The sequence below is a fragment of the Euprymna scolopes genome, chromosome 43 (genome assembly GCF_053919585.1).
Source record: "Euprymna scolopes isolate OS-2025 chromosome 43, ASM5391958v1, whole genome shotgun sequence".
NCBI classification, from domain to species: domain Eukaryota; kingdom Metazoa; phylum Mollusca; class Cephalopoda; order Sepiida; family Sepiolidae; genus Euprymna; species Euprymna scolopes.
Genome location: NC_136524.1, coordinates 38,027,711 through 38,049,015, shown reverse-complemented (window position 1 = coordinate 38,049,015; position 21,305 = coordinate 38,027,711). Strand labels below are relative to the sequence as shown.

The 21,305-nt window shown below is 33.9% G+C and overlaps 1 protein-coding gene across 12 annotated transcripts in view; it reads right to left on the bottom strand.

The window, feature by feature from the left end:
* LOC145268296 (uncharacterized) overlaps window positions 1-21,305 on the bottom strand; it is a 447,971-nt gene that overhangs the window by 257,016 nt on the left and 169,650 nt on the right. For 4 of the 12 annotated variants that reach the window (XM_080123716.1, XM_080123719.1, XM_080123720.1 and 1 more), the window contains exon 1: window positions 17,799-17,972. The exons of 7 other annotated variants lie outside the window; for them this stretch is intronic. The gene's annotated coding sequence lies outside the window, so the exon portion shown is untranslated. Of the gene's footprint in view, window positions 1-8,747; window positions 8,829-17,798; window positions 17,973-21,305 lie in introns of those variants that run through there. One more of the 12 variants, XM_080123718.1, reaches the window with a different exon arrangement.

Genomic DNA, 21,305 nt, shown 5'->3' with positions numbered 1-21,305 from the left:
TGCGTAGGCAAGGGTTATGCAATCCCTAACCACATCTCTCCTGAATAAGCACTGCTTGAGTCCAGTGGCAAGAAGTCTAGAACAACTGTAAAGAAATCCAAGATAAGTGAAGAGCACATACAACACCTGGAATTCCCAAATGGTCACCCATTTTAGTACTGACCAGGCTCAACGTTGCTTAACTCTGCTGATCCAACGGGAACCAGTGTGTCAACGTGATTATGCCGATATACTTAGAATCTTTTAAAAAAAAAAAAAAAAAAGACAAGAGATCAACCCCCACCCCCAAATATTTAAAATCAATAAAAGTCACATTGATAAGGGGTAGACAGGGATAATTTCTGAAAATAGATTAAGCAAGTCATAAATTTAGAAAGGTTCTTATTTTCCATTTGAATAAGATATAAAAAAAAGTGGAAGTGGGGTGAGGTGGGATGGGGTGGGGTCAATCTTATGTTGAAAACTATGTGAAAATGGGTGTGAACTTTGAAAAAAAAAGTTATGATCCAAGAAAGGTTTTAATTTTGATGATTTAAAAACATCCATTAGAGTACTTTTCACAAACCAGCTTGTTTCGAGTGAGAAGATGGGTAGATAAAGTGAAATTCCTTTCAATTTGCCATATATTGTTCATTTTTTAAGGGAATATTTTGATAAAATTTGTATACGGAAACAAAATTTAATTCTTTCTGTTTAGAAATGTACAATTCTTTCTCATGTGCATATTATTGGGATTATTCGGACTACTGTTCTCATCTTGAGTGTTATTTTCACAATGTTTCTCTCGATGTAACCTCCGACCTTTTCTTGGGGTGCATCTTGTTGAACTCGGGAATCTGCACAGAATTTTGAACAGAACCTTTTATTTAATCCATAGATGTAGAAATCCTAAGTCTGATGGACGAGAGTATGCTACTTTCTATCGAGTGTATGTACAAGATGACTGGAAACAAATGCCGAGATAAGCAGAGAGCTCATACAGCACCTAGAATTCCCAAATGGTCATCCATCTGGTACTAACAAGGATTAATGTTGCTTAACTTTGGTGATATGACGAGAACCAGTGTCTCAACGCGATTAAGCCGTACATTATGTCATTAATAGTTTTCCCTCTCATGCTATTTCAAGTTAGGCCACTATTTTTGCTAACAAGAAATTTATTTTTCATGTGTTGGAATCGTGTCGATGGAAAGCGCTATCAGGTGCCAAAATATTGAGCATCTTAACCCTAATACAAAAACTCATAAAGAAAACATTTGTTTGCTTTCATTAATTTATTCAATATAAATAAAACAATAGACGTGTGTATGTGCCTCTGCGTAAATATTTAACCGATAAACCTATAAACTACTGGTCACATAACACTGAAATTAACAGGAAATTATAAACTATCCTTGGTATAATTACAAGTAAAATTTTTGTTTGGATGGATGAATAATGTGTACAGAAGTCGACAAATTAAAATGCAAAATGTTCATTTCAACTTGCCGACATATCTATTACTTTTGTGCATGCGCAAATTAATTTATTACTTAGAAGTGGTTTAATTTTAAATTTTATTTGCTGATAGCTCAAACGATAGAAAATGCAGTTGGAGTGTTAAATGAGGAAATGCAGATAGAGTGTTAAATGTTTTGGTTTCAATTCTAGCTGATGGCACTCAAGTCATCTTTTTTTTGTTTTTGTTTGGTTTTTAAATTAGTACTATATGCATAATATTCAACAAAGAATTGAGTCTGCAATAATAAATGCGAAATTTGCATGAATTAAAATATATTTGTGTTTTACAACCATGCAAGCCCAGACACCAACCACTAGTATGTAAAAAAAAAAAAAAAAAAAAAAAAAAAAAAAGATCTAAATATTTATCTTGATTTCTGTAGAAAAATATTATAAAATCAGTAAAAACTATATTTTAAAAAAATAAAAATAAATTTTGTTTGTTATTTGTTTGTTATGCAAAAAATAAATATTTATTTATGAAACTTACAATGAAGTTTTTTTTCTTGATTTGAATTTTAATTTTCTAGAAATTTCATTTTTCACTGAAATTGTTTACATTTTTCAATTAATTTCACATTGAATTAGCTTTGCACTGACAGAAATATATTTTCCATAAAAAAAAATTGATCAAAACTTGCACATAAAAAAAAATCCCAAAACCTTTATTCAGCACCATTGGCGTTTTCTGTAAGCTACCAAGACGATTCTGACAATAGCATGGTCCTTGTAGTATACTACAAGGATATAAAAAAAAATTATCTTAAACTCTAATATGCTATTAATCATATTAAGAGTTAAGGTCTTAGTTGTCAAAACAAATTTTATATAAACAATCAAACTTGTGCTTTTTTTAAAAATATTTTTTCAATGGTAATGAAACTTTTGCCCAATGCTGTTTTTTTTTTTTTTTTACATAGGCATCACCACATTATCAAGGCCCAGAGGCCACTCAAGGATAAGGGTTAAAGAGTGTACAGTAGCAATTGGACAATATAGTAATCATTAGTAATGAAAATTTGGTAAATTTGATAACTATGGAATGGCTCATCAAGAACTTATTTACTTTAGACTTGAACACAACCATATTGTAGTCAGCCGGAAAGCAGGAAAACGGAAGACAATTCCACAGGCGTGCAGTTCTAAGAAAGAAGCTTTGTTCATGGAATCTACGTTTAGGTTTAGGCACAGATAAAGAGTGGGGGAAATTATTGATAGTGTTTACAGCTAGACGAGTGTTTCTTGTGAAAGTTTAGCGAGGGGAGACCATAGATTGAAGCTCAGTCGAACACTTTCCATGAAAATAACGATACATCAGAGACAAACTCGCAACATCTCTTCTGTGAGATAGAGGTTGCAGCGAAGAGAAAAGGACATCTCCTACGAGGCTACGAAGTCTATTTTGAACTCTATCAAGGCAGGACAAGTCCTTTCTAGCAGCTCCTGCCCAGATGTGGCAACAGTATTCCATCTTTGGACGTACCTGGCTCTTATATAGATAGAGAATAGCATCAGCAGTGAGATATTTACCGGATCGATAGAAAGATCCCACCATTTTTCCAGCGGCCTTGGCAACAGATTTGATGTACGTGTTCCATTTAAGATCAGGAGTAATGGTCAAGCCCAGAAGCTTGTCAAAACTTGAGGCCTCCTGAAGAGCCATTCATTTCAATTGATGCCAAATGTGGATTAGAATGTTGATGATGTAAAGAGATAAGCTTGGTTTTAGATGTATTAAAAGTAACCAGCCACTCCTTTCCCCATTGTACTACGTGCTCAAGATCAGAGGAGAGAGAATTGGAGAGAACTTGGTCGTTTACTGTCTTAGATGTGCAACCATAAATGGTAGTGTCGTCAGCATAAATGTCTACAAATGATGTAAGGATGTGATTTGGAAGATCATTAATGTAGATCAGGAAAAGAGTTGGGCCCAGGATGGGCCCCTGAGGGACACCGGCATTAATACTGTGAGCTTCTGATTTTTGACCCTCAACTACTACTCTTATGAACCTATCAGAAAGAAATGATTTAATAATTGAGAAGACTTTTCCAGCTATACCATAACTAGCGATCTTATGAAGTAAACCTTTATGCCATACCCTATCAAAGGCTTTAGATATGTCAAGAGCAATTGCCCTAGAAAGATTGCCACCGTCGAGAGATTTGCTAATCCTATGCGATATAACTGTAAGCACATCTGCTGTAGATCTAGCAGAACGGAAACCATATTGAGTGTCACTAAGAAGGTTATTTTTGTTGAGATGGTTGATTACTTCTGTATTTAACACAGATTCTAGCAACTTACTCATGACGCACAGGAGACTTATTGGCCTGTACTGAGAGAGGGATGAGCGATCACCTGAATTCTTAAATACAGGGCATCTAATGATTTTTGTATCCATTATGGTTAGATTTTATTTAACACAGGAATATATTTGTAAGGATTTTTCACTTATTTTAAACCAATTATACAATGTGAAATTTGTTTTTTGGACCAATAGCACACAAACTTCTCACAAATCTCCAATTTCCAACAAACTTTAAATAGTCATCATTTGATCGCTAATACAGCTAACAAAATAAATTTGGTATCATTTTTTTGACACAAGTGTACTTTAATAACTCTTCCAAAAATGAAAAAAAAAATATATATACATTTCTGGTGAGTTAAAGTGCACATGTGGCTATTTTCCCCCTCAAAGAACAATGTATACACCTTTATATATAATGAAAATAAAATTTTGGTTCAAGATGTCCACTATTTAGAGGGTTTTAAAATGTTGATCAAATTTTGAGAATATTGTGTAATGTAAAACCAGCTTAATCTGGTACTAGGACAGTATAGACAGCAAGAGGCCAGGTGGGATGCAGAAGCTGTTGGAAGTGCCAGTCCCCTCCTATACACATACATGATCCGCCATCTGATACTAGGTAGTCTTTACGCTGCTTAACTTTGGTGATCTAACAAGGACCAGTGTTGTCAATGTGATTATGCTGTATAATTTGCATGCGTAATGTAAATATAATTTAAATCTCATTAAAATAAAAAGCATACAAAAATGTAAGTGGGAGTTGTCAGGCTTTTTTATAATGAAGGGATGATCCTTTAAAGAAAAAGAACATGACCCCCTCCCTTCCCTCTTAGGACAAATTACAAAGGTTGCATATCATTCCTATTGGATAACAAAGAATGTGTGATTCTTTGAACTATTGTCCTTATTTTGAATGTTATTTTCAAAATGTTTCGGTCGATATAACCTCTGACCTTCTTCAGGTATACCTTATTGAACTTTGGAATCTTTCTGTCAAACTCAAAAACTCGGAACTTTGAATGGAACCCTTTATTTCATCAACAGGGGTAGCATGCTCTTGATCCATCAGCCATGACTGGATAGAAGTCCTAAGTAATTTGCAATTGTATTTTTGAGTGTTGCCTGTACTCAGGATTGAACCGTCAACCTTAAAAAGTGTAACTTACAACTGAATTTTACCAAGTACTTTATCCACTAAACCACGGGTCCTTGAAGAAAGAATGCTATCAAAGTTTCCCCATACTATGACTAAAGTAATTAATCCAGTAACAGTCAAGCCAGGAAACATCTGCAGTGTTACTGTCATTGATACTGAGAGAAACATCGTTCATCAAAGTGATGGAACAGAATCTTCCAGAAGTGGAGATCGTTTTCTGGTTCATCCCAACCAAACAAACAGACAGCTTGGGAAGCATAAAGAGGGTTATGAAAAATAAACTGTAAAATTATGTATCCTGATGCTAATGGTCGAATATTAAATTTAAAATTTGTATGCTTAATAAATGTAAAGTAATTTGTAAGTAGACAACAGAAAAAAAAATGTACTTTTATTGTTCTGAATGATTTGTTACTTATGAGACTTGAGCAACTTATAAAACAAGGAATATCACAAGTAGTAGAAATTCTCCACGCTTAGGAATTGGTATAATCACACATTGGCAGGCACAAATATTGATTTCTTTTGTGAAACAGTCTACTGGATATTAAGCTACTGAATGATACAGATTAAAGTAAAAGCAACAAGTAAAGCACAGGCTATTTCCCCTTGTAATTACCACTACTTGAATAATGTAAAAAAAAAAAAAAAAAAAAAAAAAACACTGATCAAAACTTTTGTTGGATTTTAAAATATTTTAGATAAAAATGAAATTTTCGCCATTTTTTAAAATGATGGGGAGTTTATTTCAGTTCTTTTTTTTTTTTTTTTAGAGAGAAAATCAGTTTTCCTGGATCACAAATATTTGTTTAATAATTCTAAATTTTGATGAATTTTTAGTAAAAGCTAGTAAATGACGTTTGAGATCTGTGCCCCACTCCTTGCAAGATTATTGTTTTGGTCATTTTAAGTTTTAAAATCCATAAAAATCTGTACTGCTTGGATTATTTGAACTACTGTACTTATCTTGGGTGTTATTTTCACGTTTTGGCCGGTGTAAACTCCAATCTTATTTAGGTGCGTCCTATTGTATCTATGAATCTATACATAATTTAAAATCAAACGTTTTATTTAATCCAGAGAGACAGTCATAATTGAGTAGAAGCAATTGATAACTGCATTCTTAGCATATGCCAATGCATTCAACATAGATAGGTGGACCCGGCTTACCCTAAAGGAGGAAGTTTTATGGGAATATCAAGTTCCCAAGTGGTCCCCAGTCGCATATATATCCCAATCAGGAGAACTGACGATAAGCTTTTGCAGTTCTTGCAGAGAGGTGTGAACATCCTCCTACAGACAACAGCTGGTATTCTCAAATGGTTACCCATCTCGTATTGACCAGGCTCAACATTGCTGAAATTTGGGGATCTAATGAGAACTGGTGTGTCAACATCCCATGCTACGGATTGAACATTCAAAAGTAAAGAGCATTTAGAACCGATTATTAATTAGTGGTTTTATCCATTGCACCATGGATCCTCCCAAAGCAGAGAACAAACATCCATGGGATGCTTTTAAAATTTAAGCGGAAATGTTACAGTTTTTAAGAATAAAAAAAAAAAAAAAAAAAACAAAAAAACAATCAATCACATTACTGATTGTCAATTTAATTTGACTTTAAAACTTTCTTTTCATTATTATGTTGCAATAAATGGATTTTAATGCACAAGTTTCTAATAGTAACTCTCAGGAAAGACATAATTTCATCACTGTGTCTGATTAAAAGTCAAAAACCACATAAGACACACTTACAAACTGTCAATCATCAGATTCAATGCAACCCCGACTTGGTTATGGTCAAAAGAAATATACTGATCTAGAATCTGACCCAAAGTTGCATCACCATCTTTCATATGGTAATTATCATAAACAGCTGAAAGATGCAGCTTGCCAAAAAGCAGCCAGAGAAAAGCTGACATAATCAGCCAATCAGTAATCAGCTGTTAGCAGACAATGTTTTTGTTAATAATAATAATAATAATAATAATAATAATAATAATAATAATAATAATAATAATAAAAACAACTTACACTGTTTTTTAAAAACAATAACTGTTTTCAATTATAATTGTTTCCATGGAAAAAAATGTTTTTGTCATTACAAAAAAGAACATGTATTGAATCCTTTCTTACAAAAAAAAAAATAAATAAATAAAAATTTAGTTACTTTCCATGAAACAAAAAAAACATTTGATCTTCGTTCATAATTGATTTCATGTTTCATCTTAGGAGAAAAAACAACAACATTTGTTGGACAGAAAAATAATATTACTTTTCTTGAAAAAAAAAATTTTAATATTTCTTTCATATAATTAAACTGATGTTAAATCTTATCTTTTTGTGTTGAAGTTTTGTTGTCAACGTTTTCACTTTATCATTTGGCAATGTTGGTATCGACTTTTTCCAGAAACTTTTCTGGCTGCTTACTGTAAACTGCTGGGAGTTGCTAATGTGACCTTGGGCCAGGTTTTGGATCAGTACCAAAAGAAATACTGTGATAGTTAATATTTTGAGATTACCAGAGATCAAATTAACCCATAGAGGAATGTCATAAAAAAATTACTTTTTTTTAAATTCTTACTGATAGTTGTTCCAAAAACAACACTGAAAGTATGTCAAACATTCAGTCAGTTTTTTTTTCTTTCTTTCTGTTATATTGAACCAGTTTCCAGAGAGAGAGAAAGAGAGAGACAATGAGAGATTTAAAAAGTAACATAACTGAGCAGATGGAGAGAGAGAGAGAGAAAGAGAAAGAGAGAGGTTATAAAACACAGAAAAAAAAAGATGTTACACACATTTATAAACTCTTCTTTTATATCATACTTGTCCCCGGGAAATGTAGAATAAATCTGCTAGTAACATGCTATCATAGATGTTATTTTTTTCTGCTTGACATCTTGACATTTCTTAAATATATTTATCAATTTGTTCTATTTTATAACTTTTAAAAAGTAAAGGCCAAATATACCAAGTGATTTATGATGCCTGTGTCTGTTTTACAAGTACTTTAATGGAATGCTCTCTTATGAACTCATAGAATTTGCGCCCTCTCTACGTACACACTCCAAACTCACCAGATAGGCAGCAAAATTCCACCCTTTCACTGTTTGAGGTTCCTAGATGCCGGAAAATCTTCTACTCGATTAGTTTCTTCCTTCAGGCTGCTAGATTTTGGAATTCGTGTTTCCTGCTTCTTTGAATGTACTAACTTGTAGAAATTTAAATGTAGTGTAAACTGATGGTGCTTAACTCCCCACAGTTCCATATTAGACACAATCCCAAATAGTGGCTCTTCACATTCCAAGTGGCTATATGTTTTGTCTGGGGGTGAAAAAGAGTAAAAAGTGACAGCAACAGAATTATATCACATTCCGTTTAATATCGACTTTATATGCTGGCATGTGTTGGACAACTTCAAGAAATTGACATCCAAAGTAACCTATCTCTGGCCGGGTCTTTATTTATACCTCTTTCTCTCAGGTCCATTTTTATCACTTCCTTTAATGTTCTCTTTCGCCTACCCCTGTGAACAGAACTTGCTACTTACACTGTTCTACATCTATTAAATCAAGAACTTTCGTCCATTCTTCCCAGGTGACCATACCATCAAAGTATCAGTCTCCTGTTCTGCACACATCTTTTTATTATTGCCCAGATTTAATTTTACTCTGTGGTCATCAGAACTAAACCTGTCTTTAATACTAACATTACATATCGACCATATCGTTCTCATATCATTTCTCTCCATGCAACATATGTCCTCAACTCTCACTGACCAGGTTTCACTTCCATGTATCAGCACAGTGCATACACATCTGGTATACTCTGGTAGATTCTTCCTTTGGTCAACAGAAAATCTTGAAAAAAGAAAAAAGGGATACTTCCATTCTGTAATATGTTGAAGAATACGGTGTGCTGAAAAAGGTATTGGAAAATCATAAAAGTATAGTACCTTTACAGGATGGAATCTAGGTTCAAGGTAATGACAAGTAGAAATTACTTTCTTAAAGTTTTGATAAATTTCATAAACGTATTTCATGGCAGAACCATACAAAAATCTATTCCCTACAAAAACAACCAAATGTGAGCCTAGATATCTCTACTAGTGGAGCGGGGAAGGATGTTATGAAAGTTTTGCATTTTTGAAAAGGGAACAAGCATACAGAATTAAAAAAAAAAAAAAATTGCAGGTTTCTGAGATCATGCGCATTTTTGAATTCAAAGAAAATGTTGTAATAAACAAAAATCAATCAATCAATATGATATGTTACCATGACAGCAAAAACTGCCATTTTTAACATGGTTTGTTTCTATGTGTTTTTTTTTTTTTTTTTTTTTTTTTTAAGTGCACTGCGACAATGAACAAAGACATCACAGAATTTTGCTGCATTCTAAATCCGTCTCAGGCTTTATATTCATCCAGCATCAGAACTATCACTCTTCTCTTATCAAGGCAAAAATGCCACTTGAGGATAAGCGTCTATGTCTAAATGGACAAACGTTGAGTTGGATGTGAATACAGGTCTATGTTAAAACAGATATCGACCACGTTTCATAATGAGCACAGGTCTATGTTGAAACGGATATAGACCAAGTTGGATAATGACTACAGGTCTATATCGAAACGGATATAGACCAAGTTGTAAGAATTTTGAACTTATTTGATACTTGCATTTTTAATTATACCTTGTGAAAACTGACTTCTGGAATAATAATACACAAGACAATTTTTTCCAATTTCCAATGAATTTGCAATGATCATAGAATGATGGCTACCAAAATAAATTTGTTATCATTGTTTATGTTTTGCAGAGATCTAAGTGTCCACAATAATTTTTTTTTTTTTTTTTTAGATATCATTAAAATAAAATTTTGGTTTGCAATATCTAGTTTAAAAATGACTCTGGGCCAACAGTTTGCTCTTGGACATAAATAAAATGAGAATCTTGAGACCAAAACATGCTTGGGGTGGATAATTTAGATCCTCATCATAGCATTTCACTCCATCTCAAGATCCATCGTCAGGCAGTATCCAAGATATCCTTCAGGTCCGCATCAGAGCATGCCTTGCTTGGGGATAGCCTGTAAGGATATGTGCGCTAGTTTGCATGTTGGCGCCGCAGGGACACTGAGCATCTTGTGTACATAGCCCACCTGTGCAGGTTGTCTTATGTTTTGGTAAACTTCGCTTGAGCCTGGTTGAGTGTTACCCCACTCTTTCCAATGGAATTCAGAACCTGTTGGGAAGCTTAAATGTTATGTGAATAGATATCATCTCACTACTCATTTCCCCACATACAACCCCCTGTTAGACATGGTCCCAAATAGTAGCCCCTTACGTCCAAGTGGCAATATACCTTGTTTGGAGTGAAAATAAAAGATTTTAAAAATTGGAGAAAAATAAAAGATTTTAAAAATTGGAGAAAAATAAAAGATTTTAAAAATTGGAGAAAAATAAAAGATTTTAAAAATTGGAGAAAAATAAAAGATTTTAAAAATTGGAGAAAAATAAAAGATTTTAAAAATTGGAGAAAAATAAAAGATTTTAAAAATTGGAGAAAAATAAAAGATTTTAAAAATTGGAGAAAAATAAAAGATTTTAAAAATTAGAGAAAAATAACAGTGAATCCAATTAAAGAGTTGCGTAAAAAAACAAAAACAAAAAAAAACAAACAAACACACAATGAATACGGTTATGTTTTGATACTCAAAATAAGTATTCCTTAAATTTTTTTGTCGGGGAGAGGGGTGTTAAACAAGAAAAACTATTTCAAAATTGGGAGAAAATAAAAAAATAAAACTAAACAAATCTTTTGAACTTTCTTTTCAAAACGAAGAGACAAAATATGATTGCAGCAGGAGGAGGAGGAGGAGGAGGAGGAGGAAGGGGCGTGTATGATGAGTAATATACTTAAACACCGAGAAAGATAAAGATGAAAAAGCAGAATTAAAACTATAAGAAACAAAAAGTATTGAAATGGTTGGCACCAATGTTTTAAGTGCAAGAAATTAATTAAATAACAAAATTCGACTGCTTTGAATATATAAAAATATCCGGTACTTATTTTTACGGCTCCTCTTCATATTTGCTGACTTCACAATATTTTTCTCTTTTCCGGTTTATTTTTATTTTTTTACTCTTCAAAATGGAATTAGCGTTACCGTTACAGTGTTATATTTGTAGTATACTTAACCGTTTATCTCCTCGGTTGGTAAAGGAGAAATCCTTCCAGATTGCGGCAATTTTTTTTTTTGTCCCAACCCGGACAGAGATTGATTTTTCCTCCATAATAAAAATGCAGAAAGAAAATTAAAAATAAAAAAATAAACAAACAAATAAATAAAATAAAAATACTACTAATACTACTACTAACAACAATATGGACGATTTGTCAGAATAACAAAAGAGAACCATGAAAGCACCTGGACGTGGCCAAGAAAAGGAACACAGGAAACAGAATCCCTACTGACAGCTGTACAGAACAATGTGATTAGAACATAATATTTAAAATAGATAAAACACAAGAAAACAGTAACTGTAGACTGTGGGCAAAGAGACAAAACAGTAAATCACATAAATGAATGCAGCAAATTAGCTCCAGAGGAATATAAGGACAGACACAACTACATAGAGAAGGCAATGAACAGGGAACTCTGCAAATGACTACACCTCGAACATGTTCAGAAATGGTTCAAACACAAACCAGAAACAGTACAGGAAAATGAAAACCACAAAAACATTTGGGACAAGGAGATACAAACAGATAAGCTCATTCAAGCAAGAAAATCCGACGTCATAATTATTAACAAAACAAAAAAAAAAACTGTAAAAATTGTAAATTTTACTGTCCCAGCAGGCCACAAGGTGAAAATCAAAGACAAAAAAACAAAGCACATACGCAGAACTTATCAGAGAACTGAAAGGAATAGGAAACCTGAAGAAAACCAATAATTGTAGGAGCACTAGGAACAATCCTCACATATTGTGAAAAATCTTAAGGAAAACCCTCAAGTGCGGAAACTCATCCAAATGAGCGGCACATTCTAACCGGCATATAGAAACTGCAACAGAAGTGAAACAAAAAGATGCAACCAAGAGAACTGGAACACCAAAATTTTAAATTGCCTATCACCCCCCCCCCAAAAAAAAAAAAATGACATGGCACTACACCAAATAGTCAAAGGACCAAAGACAATGAAAAGACCGAGGTGGGAAAACATTAATCAGGCCTCCACTGGATGAGTGCAAAAAGGACTGAAACCTTGGGGAAGCGTATTGCCACCCAAATTCTAATGAAGACTAATGGTCACTTCCAGTGAGAAATCAATGGTGGGCAGCTGTTGCGATAACACAAATTCATTTGCAAGGCTTGTTGAGGGAAGTGAAGAGTGTCAAAAATCTGGAGAGACCTGTTGTCACTCTGACTCCAGTCAACACCACAGATTGTTCTCAAAGAAATCTTTGATAATGGCCTGCATGAGAGCTCCTAATGGGCAATAATAATAATAATAATAATAATAATAATAATAATAATAATAATAATTTCTACCCCCTGTTAGAGTTTGACTAAAAATGTACTTAAGTTTTAAATGGGGGTTATATCTACCAAAACCTTGTGAATTGGACAACCATGGGTAATGTCACTAAATCTAGTATTTAAAAAATCTGCTTGAGCATAAAAAATGTTTTTTTATTTAAATATTATTATTACATGAGGAGTCATTTTGAGTTAATATTTATTTTATTTTGAGCATCAAACATAAAAAATATACAATTTAAATATGTAAACAATCCTGATAAATTAACATGGTCAACATGAAACGTCTACAAGATGGCGATGTTAGTTTTTAATTAATGTTTACATATTTAAATTGTGTATTTCTTGTGTTTAGATGCTCAAAATAAAATAAATATTAACTTGAAATAACTTTTCATGCAATAATATTTAATATAAATATTTTGGCACTTGTGCACTACTAGGACAGAATCACGTTTTTGGTTTTCAATTGGGACATGGGGAGAGTGCATAGCAAGGGCAGACAAATGCAATTTCAGCACCAAATCAAAAATAAATGCATGTTTTTTTGTTTTGTTTTTATTAGTGCTCATTTTCTTTTGAGAATTTTTTTTTAAATAAAAATAAGAAATTTATAACAAAAATATATATTTTTTTTTTAAACAAAATAGACATTTTTTTAAATTTTTAATAAAACATAATCATACATAATTGAAATGCGTATGAATTTTGACAAAACTATTTTTTTCTTTCAAAATTTTAAATATGTCAAAGCGTTTTATTTGTAATGAATGAATGGATACCCCCTGTCCTCAAATAAAAACCAAAAAAAGTGATTCCATCCTAGTAGTGCACAAAGTGTCAACAACATTCATTGCCTACACATTTTTTTCTCACAATCAATTCAATGGTAGATTTAGCGACATTGATGAGAATGGTATACATTTTATTTATTAGTATTTATTTGCTTTCCCACAAAAGCAAAATGTGACATGAGGTCATTTTTGATGTGGGGTAAAACCAGCTCCCCGAACATAAGGCAAAAGGGGCACTCTGGTTGGGACCAAAAATAATAATTGTCTCAGTATATAGAGACAAATTATCTTAAGAGTAGCATCGGAACAGATACTACACTTTTATTTATTTGTTAAAAAATATATTTTGCAAGAAATGCTAACAGTTGTGGAGATTCAGGAGATGCGCACACATGCACAACATTTGCAACAAATTCTACCATCTGTGAACGGGGGCCACCCACCCTCTGTATTTCCTCCTGTGACTGAAAACACACTATGCAACATACAAATATCTGTGCGTGATGTTGCCAAGCTTATCAAAAACCTTGATTAAAGCAACTGGTTCCATTGGCATTCCAGTCATAGAGCTCAACAAGCTTCAACCAGAACTAACTAAGGAAAAATACTTCCCAACACCCTGGAAAACTTCATCAGTCTGCCCTGTATTTAAAAATTCTGGCGATGGATCATCTCCCTCTCAGTACAGAACAAGGAATCTCCTGTGCATTACGATTAAGTTGCTGGAATCTGTAATAAACAGAGAAGTGGTCAACCAACCACCTCAGCAAAAAGAACCTGCTCAGTGACATGCAATCTGGTTTCCATTCTGCAAGATCTACAGCTGATGTACTAACTGTAATATCACACAGGATTAGTGAATCTCTCGACAGGAGCTTCGTTTCTAGAGCAATAGCTTTTGATAGAGTATGGCATAAAGGTTTACTTTACAAGATCGCCAGCTATAGAATAGCTGGAAATGTCCTCTCAATCATTAAATGATTTGTCTCTGATAGGCTTATAAGAGTAGTCGTTGATGGGCAGAAATCAGAAACTCATAGTATTAACACTAGCGTCCCTCAAGGTTCCATCCTGGGCCCAACTCTCTTCCTAATTTTCATCAAAGATCTCCCAAATCACATTCTTAGATCATTCGTAGACATTTATGCAGACAATACCACAATCTATGGCAACACTTCAAAGGCCAGCAATGACCAAGATCTTTCTGATTTTCTCTCTTCTGATTTTGAGAATGTGGTGCAATGGGGAAAAAGGTGGCTGGTTATTTTTAATGCATTGAAAACTAAGCTCCTCTCCTTTCATCATAATCGCTCTGATTCCTATCCCACCCAAATTGAAATGAATGGCTCTCCTCTTGAGGAAGCACCATGTCTTGATAAACTTCTGGGACTGACCTCCATTCCTGATCTGAAATGGAACACATACATCAAATCTGTTACCAAGATCGTTGGAAAAATGGTTGCATCACTCTAATGTTCCAGCAGGTATCTCACTGGCGATGCAATCCTCTTTCTGTATAAGAACCAGGTTCTGTTACCACATCTGGACAGAAGCTGCTCGGTGCACCCTATCCAGCCTTGATAGAGTTCAAAACCGGCTTCAAAACCTAGTAGGTGATGCTCTTTTCTCTTTCAAAAGAAACATTGCAAGCTCTATCATTTTCATGGCAAGTGCTTGACTGAACTGCAATTTATGCCCCCCCTCCTTGCCAAACTTTCTAAAAAACATTCGACTAGCTACAACCACTATAAACAATTTCCCTCACTCACTATTTACCTAAATCTAAATATCTCGAAAACTGTTTGTCTGTGCTAATTTTCCCTGGAATATTCCTTTCCAGGATAACCTATAAAAGTCATCGATTTATTGAAAAATGTTAAGGCGTCTTCAGCTGGCATAAAGGAGCACATTGACCAATATTTCATATTAATTTGTTCGGGGGGGGGGGGGGCTTTCCTTACAAAATTATTTTCTTAAAATTATATTTTCTTACACAGACTCTCCAATAAATGTTTTTACAATTATATATCGATACATTTTTTATACAATAAATGTTTTGATTTTCAAATATTTTTTTATTCGGAAAAGAAATTCTTGTTTGTTACTTATTTGCCGTGTCATTTGACCAAGCAGGAATTGGAGTTATCGCCCCCTAACAATGGCCGCCGTCCGCATACCGCAGAAGTGCCAAATATTTTATATGTATGTAGTAGTTAAAAGAAGGATGCTTATTAAGATAGAGTTGACAGATCAATTTTTTAAAGCAAAAGCAACAGTACTTAATTGTCGTGTCGAAAATAGTAATATATTAAAAAATCACGAAAATTCACCGAATAGAAAATTTATAGTTTTTATGGAAAATTGGGGGAAATGGCATTTTCCCTAGACATGAACACCTTGAAGATTGCGAATACATGGGGAGCATACTTATCTCCCTTTTCGCTACTATAGTGGCTGACGTTTTGTTTTTAGCCCATAGCAATACTCTTTTTACTAAAAACATAATAGCAATTGTTCTACGCGATGATTTTTAGTAAGTTTTGGATATATTACTATTTTCGACACATGTATCATTTTTGCTTAAAACCACATATTAAAAAAAATCGATCAGTCGACCATCTTAACAAAAAAGGAAACGGTTCATTTACTGTGTGATTCTTCGAAATTTGCAATGAATTGGGAAGTATTTAAATTGTCGAAATAGAAAGTCAAAGTGGCTTTAAAATTCTTAAACATTTATTAAAAAAAAGAATAAGTTTTGGTAGCTAATTAAATAATTTTATAAACAGCGTTACTGTAACAACACATCCATAACGATTTGGTTCAATTAATTTAATTGATGATTAAATTAAATTTAACTTAAAAAAAATTTTTTTGTAGGGGTGGGGGTGACAAAAAAAAAAGAGAAAAAAAGGAAAAAAAGCGGAGACTTTCGGGCAACATAAGTACAGTTAGTGTAGTGGATGGTCGTCCATCGTTTGCGAAGATGACCGTGGTCAATCATGCAATTGTTCTGTGGGTTCGGAAATGGCTTGTCAGTCCGATCACTGAAGTCTAATGTGTGTGTGTGTGTGTGTGCAAACCAGAAAGTTTTATTTGGTTAATGTTCTAAAAAGGCACAATTTACTTAAATTCCAAAAAGTGTAATAATATCTGCCGACGCCGACGAAAGAGAAAACGATGGAATCTACGAAAGCGAAATAAAATTCTCTGCTGACTAAAAAGACTACAAGAATTTTAATAAGTAAATTATCAAAATAATATGGCAGGAGGCTGAGATTTCTTTAGCGTGATCAATTTAAATTAAAAAAAAATATATTATTGTAAATCTCGAACATGAACACAACAAACATTGCTTAAAACAGAAAAACGTTTGGTTTTTATTATTTATTTATTTATTGCGTACTTATGCAGATTATGGGCCGTGTTGAAATAATAACGTTATTAGAAGCCCATTCTTAACTTGAGGAGGCTGTTTTGTAACTATTCTGTACTTTCACCTAAAATTTTAATAATAAAAAAAAAAGATACCGTAAATTTAAATTTAACTTGACCCCCCCCCCCCAAAAAAAAAAATAGCACGATGCGTACTCTGTATAAGTACCATTTTTAACGGGTGGGAGATAGTTTGTTTTTATTATTATTATTATTTAAACGCAAAATATTTTCTTGCGTAAAAACGAAATGTTCACTTTTACTAGAATCATTAAAAGGAAAGATAATTTAGTTAAATTGTAACATAATTTTGAAATAATAAATCTCTAGTAATAGAATTATAACTCGCGTTTCTCTCTTCTACGCTACGCATTTTTTCTTTCTTTTTTAATCTATTATTTATTGAAATAAAAAATGCAATAAATGAAGTGTTAAAAATAAACTTGGTTAAAATATTTTTAATTTCATTAAATCCATCAGAATGCATTTCGGTTAAATGCGTAAACTATTGTTAATCTTTTTTACATAGTCAACTACAAAAACAATTTATCTTTTGTCTTTTCGCTAGGAGGAAAGTGTAGTATCTGCTCTGATACTATGCTCCATCTTTTCTGTCCTCTATCAGTTAAGAAATCTTTCGAGACTGAAGGAATTTTAACTTTTGTCCCAATCTGGAGTAGGAGTACAGTACAGTACAGTACAGTACCTGTTTTGAAGAGAGCTGCATTTTCTCCAACATTAAAAACCGATATTGTGTCTAACTTTAGCCAGTTTAATAATATTGAGGGGAATTTGGAAGCCTTTAAATTGCGGAAAGTCATTTAAACTAATTTTGCAAGTCTTATTAGAGAGAGAGAGAGAGAGAGAGAGAGAGAGAGAGAGAGAGGGGGGTGGCACCCTGTTGAATTATATAGAAAGAATGCTTCAGCTTTCTTTTTCGCATTTATAAAACCACGAACGACAAAACAAGAGAAAAAAACAATGTTTAACAAAACAAAACGGTACATAACATTCGTTAAAAAAAAAAAAGTTATCAAGGAGTAAATAATTAAATGCTTACCCATAATGGCTATCGGGTCCGTCTAGAATAATCGGAAGAAAAATAAATACGAAAAAAAAAAAAAAAAAGAGGATTGGACGAGCTACTCCGCCAAAGTTTAGAGTGGCGAAAAAACTAAATTTATATGCACAGATGGAATCTTGAAACGCTATGAGAAAGAAAGAAAGAGTATACAGAGAAAAGAAGAGGGAGGAGGAAATAATAAATATAATAATAGTAGGATGAAGAGTAAAAGTAAGAGGAGAATGTATACGGAGAGTGAGAGAGTGTGTGTGTGTGTGTGTGTGTGAATTGCAAAGTTTTCTATTTCAGGAATGCCAGCCTCCAAGCAGCACTAGTGCCCAACAACATTTAAGACTACTATTTGCTACCAATATCGTCTTTATACTGTTCATACCATTTTCACAATAAATTACATATGCCCCTATTTATATGTCTCCCCAAGAGGGCGGTTAAAAATGTCAGTTATTAACAAAACAGAGGTACCATTTTTAAACAAAAATAAAAATTACCCTAGTTGAGAATGATTTTCCTTCCTTGTGGTTGCGTACAGAACATATACCACACTTTGATTCTAGCCCGAATGCAGAAACAGTTCCTAATCCCGACTTTCCTTTCCACAAAGTTCAGTTTTTAATATGGGGATAAATCCAGTTTCCCCAAAAATGGGCATTCTGGACTAAGCGAAAAAGAAAAGCTACCCCAGTCTAGAAGGATACCATACTTTAATCCTAGCTTGTTGTCCAGACAGATTCTATCTAATTTCTATTTACTCACCTCCTTGCGAGGGCAAACTCATGATCAGCTTATAATATGGAGAAAATTCAGGAACCAAAATAAATTGGGAGAAAATTACAAACTATTACAGTCAAAGAACGACACTATCTGAGAGAGGACAAAACAGATACTACACTTCGATCGCAACTTAAAAACTATATGCTGTCCTCTTTATTGATTATTAACTATGACGAGGGAAGAGGTCAAAAGTTCTAGTAGACGGGCTTAACAAAATAATAAAGATCAGAGTTCTTCGGATCTAATTCCAGAACGTTTTTCTGCTGTTTGATCTAAACGTTGGGTAATTATCCAGAATAAGGTCCCAATTTATTTTTATGAACTACATGATGGAGCAATAAATTTGTCGCCCTTAAAAAAAAACAAAAAACACTACAGCTTGATTTTAAAATCTTTATTGAAAAAAATAAATTCAGGTAAGTTGATTATGTAGTAGATTTGACATCTGTTCAATGTAGCCACCTTCAGCTTCAATCACTGCCTTAATACGGATCCGGCACTTGGAGCATGCTTTTTCTACAAGCACCAGCGAGTGCTTGACGAATACTCGGCGAATGGTGGCAATCAGGCTGGCTGTGGTGTTGTGGGAGGTCATGTTGGTGATGTTCTTGACGTATAACCAAACGAAGTAGTACAGTGGGTTCAGATCAGAGGAGGAGGGGGCAGTGAGAGAAGGGTACAAAGTCGTAGAACTCCTTCCTGAAGCCAAGCCTGGGTCTCTTTGAACTTGTGGGGCGGCACCAAGTCCTGCTGCCACATCCAAGGTCTGCCACCAGCCGCCTGATTGCATCAGGGAATCACCACCCTCTTCAACACATCCAGGCACACTTTGGTGTTGACTTTCAAGCTGACTTCAAAGATGTGCAGTGACATGATGTAACCCTTACTTGAAACTACGTCAATGGCTGGAAACTTTGTTCAGCTGTGCCCTCAAGTTTCGAACTATCTGGATTTGAGGGTGCTGGCAAGGGTTCTATTGCCATAACTTGGATTGGTACAGAGCATGAGTTGTACAGCGGCGCATCTCCGATCTGGCTTGTTGAAAATTGTGTTACTTTCAGACATGATAGAAAGCTTCTATCGCTCTTTGGATTTGTACATAACTGATCAATTAGCAGATGATCTGCAACAAAAAGAGAAAACTTGTTTTTATCAAACGGAAATGGAATCATGTCATCTTTTCTAGGGCGACAATTTTATCGTTCCACCTTGCAAATAACAGAATAGTAAACGTTTAACTATTTCTTAACCTAGAAAAGGCATAAAAAAAGAATTGCAGATAAATCTTTTGCTCCAAATATTTTGGGAAATAATTAAAAAGTTAACTGAATATAATCATAGGTCAGTAGTGTGTGCATATTCAACTAAAAGTAAAAAAAAAAAAACTACAAAACAAAGATCCACAAAGTTGGTACATTCTTAATCAGCATTGCCAGGAATGAATATCTAAAATTAAAAAAATATATATATTTATTCTTTGAAAGTCAACTAATTTGATTTTTGTTTTGTTTTGTCATGTTATGTTATTCAGTGATTTTATATACCAAAGGGAAATAACTATGATTTTTTTTTATCAAAGAGTTACTTCCCTTATGCCGGCTCATTCCTCATGTGTGTGAGTATGTTCAGGAAGAGGAATAGGCTGGGCAGAAGAGATGGAGAAATGGAGGAACAGTTTTAGTAGAAATATGCTATACTTTTGCCCCGGACAACACCAGGTATCAAAGCTAGCTTCTCCCTATCTCTTTAACCTTAATAGCTTTATTAACAAAAGGTATATACTCAAAACTGTCCAGTCCAGTTTTGGTAAATATTGGTCTGTTTTCAGAATCGAATTTCATATTTAATCTGATCAACATTTTTTGATTTAATTACATAGAGGAAGTCTAAAGTCCTCTTCCATCTACCAATGACACCTTAAAGAAATCTAATCAGAGCCGATTTTTCACTGCTATTACCCTCTTTCAACTCCTGTTTTCATAAAAAAGTTCTCTTAATTGAATGTTATCTGACCTTTGAATAACCGATGATACTACTTTTTGTGATACTCGCGCAGTGTTGGACATTCTGCCTTCCACTAATATTGAAAGTTTATGGCAAATACAAATTAACATGCAGTACCCAGTCAGCATACATAGCCCAAATGCTCAGAATTGAAAGGTGGACACTTTGTGGTTTATTTGTCAACTCACTTAGAGATTGTTGATACCCTAGCCGGACTTCTATTATTGAACCTAATGGAATAAATTAATTCTATATCTTACATAACAGATTTGGCAATGAGAGATTTGATTTTAACTCACTGCAGACTATGAACAGATTTGCAGAGGAGGAATTTATTCTAAACCCTCTGCCAATTGCAAACAGACCTAGTGTCGAGAGATGTGATCTAAGTTGCAGCATTGGGCATTCCACCTTCCACTGGAACTGGAAGTCTTGTGGCAAATACGAATTTGCATGCGGTCCCTGGTCAGCTAGTATATCATCATTGAGGGAAATGAGGAAATGATATACAGCACCATCAAATTGATCACCCATCTTCTCCTATTGACCAAGCTCAACGTTGTCTAACTTTAATGATCTAATGGAAACCAGTGTATCAATCTGATCATTTGGCCTATTTACATAATAACGTTTCCATAACATGCTATATCATTTACTAGCAGGGTTACCCAGCATTGCCTGGGACAGAAATATAACATATTTCTATTA